Consider the following 9442-nt stretch of genomic DNA (forward strand, 5'->3'; position numbering starts at 1 on the left):
AAATGGTGTTTGGCAAAAAAAGTAAACTATACTAAACTTTTTGCTGTTCTAAAATAAACGTAATTATTTTCAGCTTCAAATTGTCTTTTTTTAGGTTTCAAAAATCAAAATTTCAATGTCAAAAATCTTTTTTTTCTGTTTAAACTCTTTTTTTTCACTGCTAAATCTTTTTGTTATTTTTGAATCTGAAAATTTCTGTTTCAAAACCTTTGGCCCCGTTGTGCCGCATTGGGGTGGTGCTAACACGAAGGACCAATCAAAATCGATTAGGGTGGTAACTTCAGTCCTGGTGCGTTCACTGACTCGGAGAACTGTGATAATTACTTTCAGAAAATGTCTGTTTAGTCTGAACTGTCATAGTCTGAAGTTGTCATATGTAAAAATGCGAGATGGTCGAGATGGAAATGATGGTCTAGCCCGTTCAAAACACCATCTTTTGTGTTACATGCAGACATCGAAAAATTCACAATCTAATTATCACAGCTTTGGGAGTCAGTGAATGCACCGGGACTGAAGTTACCACCCTCATCGATTTTGATTGGTCCTTCCTGTTAGCCTCGCCCCAACTCCGCCATAACGGGGCCAAAAATTTTAAAACTAAAATTTTCAGATTCGCAAAAAAAGTTGAAAGTGAGAAAATGTTTTGAAATTGAAATTTTGAAGTTGAAAATAATTACGTTTGTTTTAGAATAGCAAAACGTTTTAGATATTTTACTCTTTTTTTTCTTGGCCCAAAATCAATTTTTTTAAGTTGTTTTATTTGGGTTACAAATAATATTGGCTTCAATTTAGCTCCATTGAAAAACAAAATGCCTTCACCTGTAAAGGGAAAAGTGACAGCATCAGAAAAAAAGACACTTTCTGTGGATTATGAATCAGAAAAACATTTTTCAGGATCTTTAACTACAAATTTGGTGGGAAAATTGTCATAAAAAAAATAAATGTTGGTCACAAAACTTCAAGTTTCTCACTAAAAGATTTGATTTTGGAGCCGAAAAGACTAAACATTTCTAATGCTTTACATGCATCTTTAAATGACGCATCGGGAATTATGCCGATCTCAATATTTACTTAAATTCAAATAAAACGTTTTTTTTTATCTTCTAAATCCTTTTAGAGGTCACGAGGCTGCTGGAGCCTATCTCACCCTGAACAGGTCACCAGGCTGCTGCAGGGATCCAGTTTGATCAGGGAGTGTTTTTTTTCCACTTTCAGACCTCATAGTTGTGAAACCAGCAGCCTGTTCAGGCGGGAAATGCAAACTCCTGTTAAGTCATTCCTGCTCGAGATGTCTCTGTATTCTACTGGTTATCCTGTATGTTGTTGGGAATTCTGTATTATTTCTGAATCAAGATGAAACGATTTCATACGAGAAGATAATTCAAAAAGAGTTCCAGTGAGCAGCAGAAGGATCTAAAATTAAAAACTTGTTTAAAAATAAATGAGTGTGCAGGAAACAGAAGACTCTAGAGGTTTAGACAAAGAGGAACGTTTTAAGTTTGAATCTGAACACAAACGCAGTCAGAGAACCTCTCAGATCTTCAGGGAGCAGCTGAAAGCAAACTCAGTCCGTTCGGTTCTGACTCGGTTCTAACAGCTGACCGCTTCTTACTTCCGCTTTTGGAACCACTAAAACCTCTGACAGGTTCTCAGACGCCTGATTGATTCATAGCTTTCAGCAGGACCTGAGAATGTAAGGACGGATGTTCTGGGTTCTCCTGGTTCTGGTTTAAACTCCAGCACCGGCTTGCTGAAGGAGATTGTCGGGAGTCAGGGTTCTGTACCCCTCTCTGGTGACCGGCGGGAGCCATCGTCAGAGTACTAATACCACATTTCCCAGCTCTCCCAGCACACAGCCCCTGCATGCGGTGTGAAGTATTGTTTGTGCCAATCTGCCTGCATTACTGAGCGTTTCTGTCTGGACCTGATCTTCTGTCTACCTGACCCTGTTTCCAGGGCCCGCCCTGAGCTTCATGGTACCTTAGGTGAAACATGATTTTTTTTTGCCCACTTTTGAGGTATTTTATTTGTTTTTAATTTTGTTTTTATTTTACACAAAATTAGTGATGTGTCAAACTGTAAAAAACAAAAACAAAAAAACATAGCAAAAAACCCATCAGAGTATAGTCTAATCATTGCAATTTGGCGCCCCCTCCAACAGATGGTGCCCTAGGCGGCCGCCTAGGTTACCTTTGCCCAGGGCCGGCCCTGCCAGTTTCATCTCTGACCCACACCTGGACTCCGACATCTCTAGTCTCTTCTTTGATGTTCGTGGTTGACCTCTGCCTGTCTGACCCTGATTTAGCTTTGTGGACTTGTAGCGTTGCTAACTTCCTTTCTGAACTAATAAAGCTGCTGGACCAGCTGTGACAGAGATGCAGCTGTTCCTGCAGTCCAGCCTCCAGGAGCAGATCAGGAAATCTGTGAGTTTTGTTTTGGGGAGCCAAGCAGTTCTGGATCTGGATCATCTTTTGATCCAAAGTTCTCCAGAACTTCCTTCACTGTTGTTCAATAAAACAACATTTTCTTTCTTGTCGTTGTTGAACAGATGGAAGTTTGATGCATTCAGGAGTTCATCTGCTCAGCAGCAGAGACTAACATACTTATTTGTGTTTATTTCAGCTCCTCATATGAAGGAGTTTGAGGTTTTGGATCCTCCAGAACCATGTCCTGAAGGAGGAAAGAGAAATTTGAATGCAAATGTTTGCCGACTTGATCAGATTAAACAGCAAAGCTACAAGTTTCACAAAGTAAAAACATCAGGACAGTTTGTTGTTTCTGTTGCTACAGACTGCAGGTGACGACTTCTCTGATACTCGGGGAACATCGCGTACCGACCCGCAACAGTTTCTACCAAAACCATGTTTCTTCAGGAAAAATAAAAATAAAAATAAAAAACATATTCGACCTCCTGATGGAGATTTGAGCCTGAAAAGGATCTTTTGAATCTTATAGTGATATTGTATTGAAAAAACAGGAATAAGGAGAAACCACTGACAGTACATGAGAACTGGACTGAGTGAGTGTGGTGTCATCCATAGATTTTACGGCTCCAACCAAATGAAGTCAACTCAGTGGACTTTTTTTTGGTCATGGAATGCCACTCAGTCCAGTTCTTATAAACAGTCAATGGTTACACTAACATGATAACATTTCTGATCAAAGCTTATGAGAACAAAGAAGCAACTTTCTAATAAAACGCGTCTCGTTTTACTGAAAGTGTTGATCCGTTTTGCCACAGCTGAGCCGTGATGGTAAACCGGAGCTCTCTGGACGTACAGGCAAAGAAAAGAATAAAAAAGGAAAGCAGTCAACAAAATGGGTGAAAGTTCTTCTGTTTGTTCATTTTCCAAACTCAGAAGATAAGGAATTCTGCTGCCTGGAGCTGCCGTTTCCTCTCAAACAAACCCGGCAGGCCGAGCTGCAAACATCCACCCAGCATGCAGGCTGTGCTCTCAGGTGTGACGTCAGCCGCCGCTGTCCCCACACGCCTGACGCTCTCTGGCCTTTCTCTGTGTTTCCACAATACTGGGACAGGCGGGGGTGTCCCTCCCTGACTCCAAGAATTCCTTGAAGTCCGACTTTATTCCAAAGATGTCCACACCTTCCAGCAGAGCGGTTTCCACTCGTTCTATCGGGGCTTCACACTGTTATTTTAGGGAAGCAGATAAACAACTCCTTGACGTTTCTGAAGATTTCCTCCAGAAGGACTCTGACGGGAGTCTCACAGAACCTTGTGAAGGACCACGTCTGCTCACATCTGACCTAACCTGGTAGAAGAACAGTCACAACACCTCCAGAGTTTAGACTCAGCCCATCCGCTGTTGTTGTCTGGCACGTCTGAGGCGTCACATAGACACGCGTCCAGTCTGCAGAGACACAACACGGCAAACATGAAGCCGTTGTTCATGAGAACCCGGCGGCTGTTCGGGATCATGTGTGCCGCTGTGGGAGGGGCTAATCTCCAAGGTTAGAGCAGGAATCTGCTGCTGGGGGATGTTAGCGTGGTGCAAACGTCCTAAGGACGTCACCACAAATATAAACAAGTTCAGAAAAATGTAAAACTTTTGTGTTGATTGATAATAAAAATCCCATCAGTGTCTCGTTTGAGCTTCTCCTCGTGAGCAGAAGGTTCCTCAGAACCACAATCACAAAAAGTGTCTCAGATTTGAAACATGGATTTCCTTTAACCTGCAGGATGTCAGCACTGAGGATCTTCACTTTCAATTTCACTGCTTTAACATGTTGTGTTTGTGTATAATGTATTGTGTGTGTTAGTGTAAGTGTGTGTGTATCTGAGTTTCGGTGTGTTTGTTCATTAGGATGTGCATTTGTTTGTGTGTCTTTGTTAGTGTGTGTTTCTGCATTTGTGTGTCTATGTGTATGTTTTGTTCTTTGTGTACAGGTGTGTGTGTGGATATCTATTTGTTAGACTGTGCGTTTGTGTGTCATTGTGTGCATGTGTATTTGTGTGCATCCTGCAGTTGTGTATTTGTGTGAGTGCATTTGTGTTTGTTTGCATGTGTGTAGTTGTGTGTTTGTATGTGTGCATGTATGCAGTTGTGTGTTTGCGTGTGCATATGTGTGTGTGAATGATGTCTGCAGTTGTATGTTTGTGCCTGCAGTTATATACTTGTGTGTTCAGTAGTGTATTTGTGCATGTCTGAGTGTGTGCACATTTTTTTTAGATGGGTTCGTGTCAATTGTTGTATCACAAGTGTTGTGTCAATAAAGTTATTTCGAACAGCTCAGAGCTTCAGTCTGACCGTTCTTCACTGTCGTTTGACTTAAAGCTCTGCAGGAATTGTGGATCCAGGACAGATTTTTGGCTACAATAAAACTCAGCATGGAGGTGGAGAGATCATGATTTGGGCTTTCTTTAGTCAAATCAATTCAAACGATTTAATCCTGAATAATTTTACATCCCTGAACTTCAAAACAGCAGCAGACACCTTTAGACAGACTTCTCGTCCTTTCTTTCCTCCCAGCCGTCGTCTGGCTTCAGGTCTGAGTCAATAAGGAGAATCCTGAAGAGAGTTCAGGGAGGTCGACCCAACAAAGGTCCATTTACATGTGGGTTCGTTTGAGTCGTCATGATGTAGAACTTCCACTGATGTCCAGATGATCCAAACCTCTCCTGGTTGTGACCGGCTCGCCGTGAGGAAGCGACTACAGAGGAAAACCGCTGTTTGCTTTTCATCAAATGATCTGGCCTTGAACCTTTTAACAGAAATCAGCTGGAAAGGTCAAACAAAAAAGAAGAAAATTTAAGATGTTTCTATTTTGTACAAAAGTTCCTAAATGTGTGACATTGTTTCTGTTGTGTTATTGCTATCATAGAGTGAGGTCTGTTCTTTCATTTAGGATTTCCCTCCATTTTCCAAACTCACTGAATCCCTTTGGGGTCAGGGGGTTGCTGGAGCCTATCCCAGCCACAGTGAGGTGAAGGTCAAGTTCATCCTGGACACGGATCACAGGGTTGGGATAATATGAATCTCCTTCTTCCTGTTTTCTTATAAACATCTCTTGTTGCATTCAAGATTGATTGTGGGAGAAATTGCTTTGTTTCTTATTTCTTGTTTGTTTGCTTTTGCTCTTTTTGTTTTTCTTTGTTTTATCGTTGTTCTTGTTCGAAAATAAAAAAATATAAATATATGTATATATATATATATATATATATATATATATATATATATATATATATATATATATATATATATATATATATATAAGTAATTTGTTTACCTCTAGGCCTGCACGGTGTAGGCTGTTATGGAGTTTAGCTAATATCTGAGCTACATGCTAGCTGTTTTGGCTAATATAGGAATTCTTTCAGTTCTTGGGCTATTAAGGAGTTTAGCCAATATCTTTGCTGGATGCTAGTTGTTTTGGCTAATATAGAAATTCTTTCAGTTTTTAAGGCTATTACAAAGTTTAGCTAATATTTTAGCTACATGCTAGCTGTTTTGGCTAATACATGAATTATTTCAGTTCATGGGCTATTAAGGAGTTTAGCTAATATCTGAGCTATACGCTAGCTGTTTTGGCTAAAATAGTCATTTTAATATTTTTTTTAAGGTAATTTGGTGTTTAGCTAATATTTTAGCTGGCCATCAGCTTCAGTGTTTTTAGCTCTCAATAGCCTCAGTGGCAACAATCTGCTTACAGCATTCACATTATTATCGCAGGTAAAGCTAAATATCTATAGTTTTCATTTGTTTTTATGGAGATTATTTTGTACATAAATAATATATTTAGCCATTTCTACAGAATATGCAAACACCTTTTAATGTTTAAACTGATGTTTGTTTTGATCTTCATTTTGAAACGAGCCAAAAGTCACCTGTAGCCTCCAGGTGAGGTTTGATCGATGGTTAAATTCCCTGTCAGGCTGCATTCCAGCGACCTTTGGCGGCTTGGAGCGTTTTCTGGGAAAACTCCAGACCTGGTTAATGTGTGGTTCTTCATGACACATTAACTCCAGCCCCACAGCGCGCATGCGACAGCTCGGTCTCACCTGTTCAACACCCTCCAGCTGCTCACCTGAAGGCTCAGAGAAAGTGAGACATCTCGGCCAATACACAATCTTCGGCTGCTCTCAGGTGGGCAAGTCGTGACGCAAGCAGGCCCCTCCCCCGCGACTCGGATGACACCTCTAATCCTCCCTCAGAGCCCATCATACCTGAGTGGCGCGCGCCGCGGTTGCCAGGTGCGGCGGGTCTTCCGGAGCGCCGTGACGCGGCAGAGGAGTCGGACTTTCCGCGGACAGATCCGAGAGGCTCCAAAAGTGGTGAGTGTCCCTCCGGGTGTTTGTTTGGGGCTGGCGGGCGCAGCGTCTCCACTTCATCCTGACGCGCGCGCGCGCCTCTCTCTGCGTCCTTTGCGCTCTTTTTGCGCAGCGTCTCTCTGCGCTCACGTGCGGGTTGACTTGTGTAATGTAAGGTTACACCGTGCGGGACCGTAGGTGTCCCGCCGCCGATGTTACCGGGAGGAGGTTCTCCCACATCCGTCCTCAAGGATCCTCCTGTTTCTGGTTCCTGTTTTTGTTTTTACACAATTTTAATAAATAAGGTTGTTTTTTGAGATTCCGAGCATCGTTTTCTTCTCAGCTGACCAGTTTGAACATAAAATCTGATTCTTTAATGCGTGAAAGCTGAAACCTCAGTCTTGTTACTTCTACAAACCTTTTGCTGAGAAACATGGAAACCCAGTTGCCTTGGTGACGTGTTTCTTCAATAATCTTTATGTATTTTCTGTTTCTATGCAGGCACATTCACGTGTACAGTAACATTAATACAATCTAATACACCTTTATTATATATTCTCTAATAAAAAAAAGAGATGATCACAAAAGTCAATGTTTGAGTTTATTTGTGTTGGTTTATTGAAGCTGACGGCTCAGTGAAATCTGTTAAATTGACCTTTTGAGTTTTTCTCTTCTCAGAGAAAATACGGAAATGAGGCTGCAGGTCCCGCCTCATGCAACAGGTGATCTTGTCAAAACTTGTCGAGCAGGCGCAGCTCCTAAACGGAGCAGTTGGCACTCTGTTCGGCGTATAGACGCAGAGCAGACCTTCTGAACGTCTAAATTACAGTGTGCTGGTCTGGAGATGGAAGCTCTCCCAGCTCTACTACAGCCGCTAATTGCCTGAAGCATTTCAAGGTTGTTACCTAGCAGACAAGCGACTGGAGAGCGTGGAGTGCTCTCCCTGAGCTGGTACATTTCCACGTTTCCAGAGGGCAGAAAGGAAAAAAGAGCTTGGAGCTGTAATTTCAATGTGACAGAGATGTCGGTAGATGGAGAGGACGTGGTCCTGTTTGTCATTTTTGCTTAAAAAAGGATTACAATCAATATATTCTACACAATAACACAGTGAGAGCAGGATTATGTAACTTGTCCATGAACTGGAACATTTAAGAGCACAACAACACAGCTGCCACTCCATTTTATTCAGAAAATGCTAACAACATCTTCACGTATTACAGAAAAATAAACAACAGAAGCTCATATTCGCTTGGTCAACGCATATATTTTGTGAGTTTTCAGCTGTTTTCAGCGGTTGATTTTCCTATTGAAGAACCGGTCAGCTGCCGTGTTAACGGAAGCGGCGACCCTCTGGGTCACCTCAGCCGCGGGCGCTGACACACCTCCATACATTGAGGGGGAGTGAATGTTTAATGGGCTCGGAGGCGCAGGAACGCTCCGACTCCTCCATGTTTCTGCTAAAAGTCTTTGCACTTAGATCCAGGGGCGTCTCAAGGAAATTCATGGACTCGAGGAAGAACAGATATCTGAGAACCAACGTCTTACAGTGAAGATGTGAAATCGTATTTTACACTAAAGTAGAAACGCTTTAGTTTTATTGATCATCCTTTGGATTTGGACAGCCGTTGTAGTTTCTGTTTGGTTGATTTCAGACCTTTGACTGTACATGAGAACTGGACCGAGTGTGATATAGCGGTGTAACAGACCACAGAATTCATGGTTCCAATCGTGTCACAGTTTTAGTGTCACGGTTCAGATCTATTTTTAGATCAGTAAAAAGATAAAAAAACAATAGGAAAAAAATAAGATAATAATTAATTTTACAGGTGCACGTGTGTGCCGAACCCCGGCTAATGATCCGTACGGATTATTCATGATCTGTTGCACTCCTGGTGTGACGACATCCTTAGAAAATATTTAATTTCCAACTCCAATCAAAAAAGTCATCTCAGTCATCGTTTTTTTGTTTGTGGTATGGACGCCGCCATGTTGGAGCCAGATGTCGTTAGTAACCAGTGATTAGTCTGAGTTTCTATGGTAATCACTCACCAATCAGGAGTGAGCTTTTAAAAAGGCCACACCCCTAGCGCTTTGTGAAATCTGTCAAACTTTTTGAACATTGGACCTGGGGGCTAACAGGCTCCACCTACTTTTAATCGAGGCATCTGAATGGTCAGTTTATAACTTGAACTACAGAAAAATATTGAAATTGTATCAGTGCAGGAATGTTTATTTTGACCAGTGGAATGACTGAGTAACAGCTGTTACATACAGCTCAATTCAGACATTTTCAATTGAAATGTCCAACTTTATTTAAAAGTCTTGGATAAACAACATTTCAAAATTAGAAGAATCGTAGAAGAATTAAGTGAATTTTCTCCATAAAAAGTCAAACTTGTTCTGCCAGGGTTTTTTGTTTGGTTAGTTTTAACGTTGCTTCCTGTCCTACAGCCTAAATCTTCATTCAAACACATGACATGACTGTCAAGGAGCCTGAGCGTGACCAAAACCACACGCATGCTCATATCTACGGAGCCCTTAAAGGGACCCCGGAGGAAAAAAAATATTGAAGCAAAAGAAAAAGTGTTAAAAAAAATCTGGTTACTAGGTGTGTGCACCAGTGAGTAACCAGAATTTTTTTTTCAATTTTTGGGTCATTTTATTTTTTTTTACTTC

At 41.4% G+C, this 9442-nt stretch overlaps 1 protein-coding gene and 1 long non-coding RNA gene across 3 annotated transcripts in view; one reads left to right on the forward strand and one right to left on the reverse strand.

The window, feature by feature from the left end:
- Positions 1–708: 708 nt before the first annotated feature.
- LOC112148729 lies at positions 709–6485 on the reverse strand. Of its 2 annotated transcripts, XR_002919677.2 has the most exons (4): positions 6344–6485; positions 4953–5237; positions 3771–3869; positions 709–3647 (listed from the first exon to the last, which is right to left on the reverse strand). It is a non-coding gene; the product is annotated as an uncharacterized LOC112148729 (long non-coding RNA). The 2 variants fall into 2 exon arrangements; XR_002919676.2 differs by having other exon boundaries at positions 709–3869.
- Positions 6486–6671: 186 nt separating this feature from the next.
- Positions 6672–9442, forward strand: part of prlrb (prolactin receptor b) — a 15554-nt gene continuing 12783 nt past the window's right edge. Inside the window, exon 1 of the mRNA XM_024276031.2 lies at positions 6672–6790. The gene's annotated coding sequence lies outside the window, so the exon portion shown is untranslated. The remainder of the gene's footprint in view (positions 6791–9442) is intronic.

The sequence above is a fragment of the Oryzias melastigma genome, linkage group LG9, assembly GCF_002922805.2.
Source record: "Oryzias melastigma strain HK-1 linkage group LG9, ASM292280v2, whole genome shotgun sequence".
Classification (NCBI taxonomy): domain Eukaryota; kingdom Metazoa; phylum Chordata; class Actinopteri; order Beloniformes; family Adrianichthyidae; genus Oryzias; species Oryzias melastigma.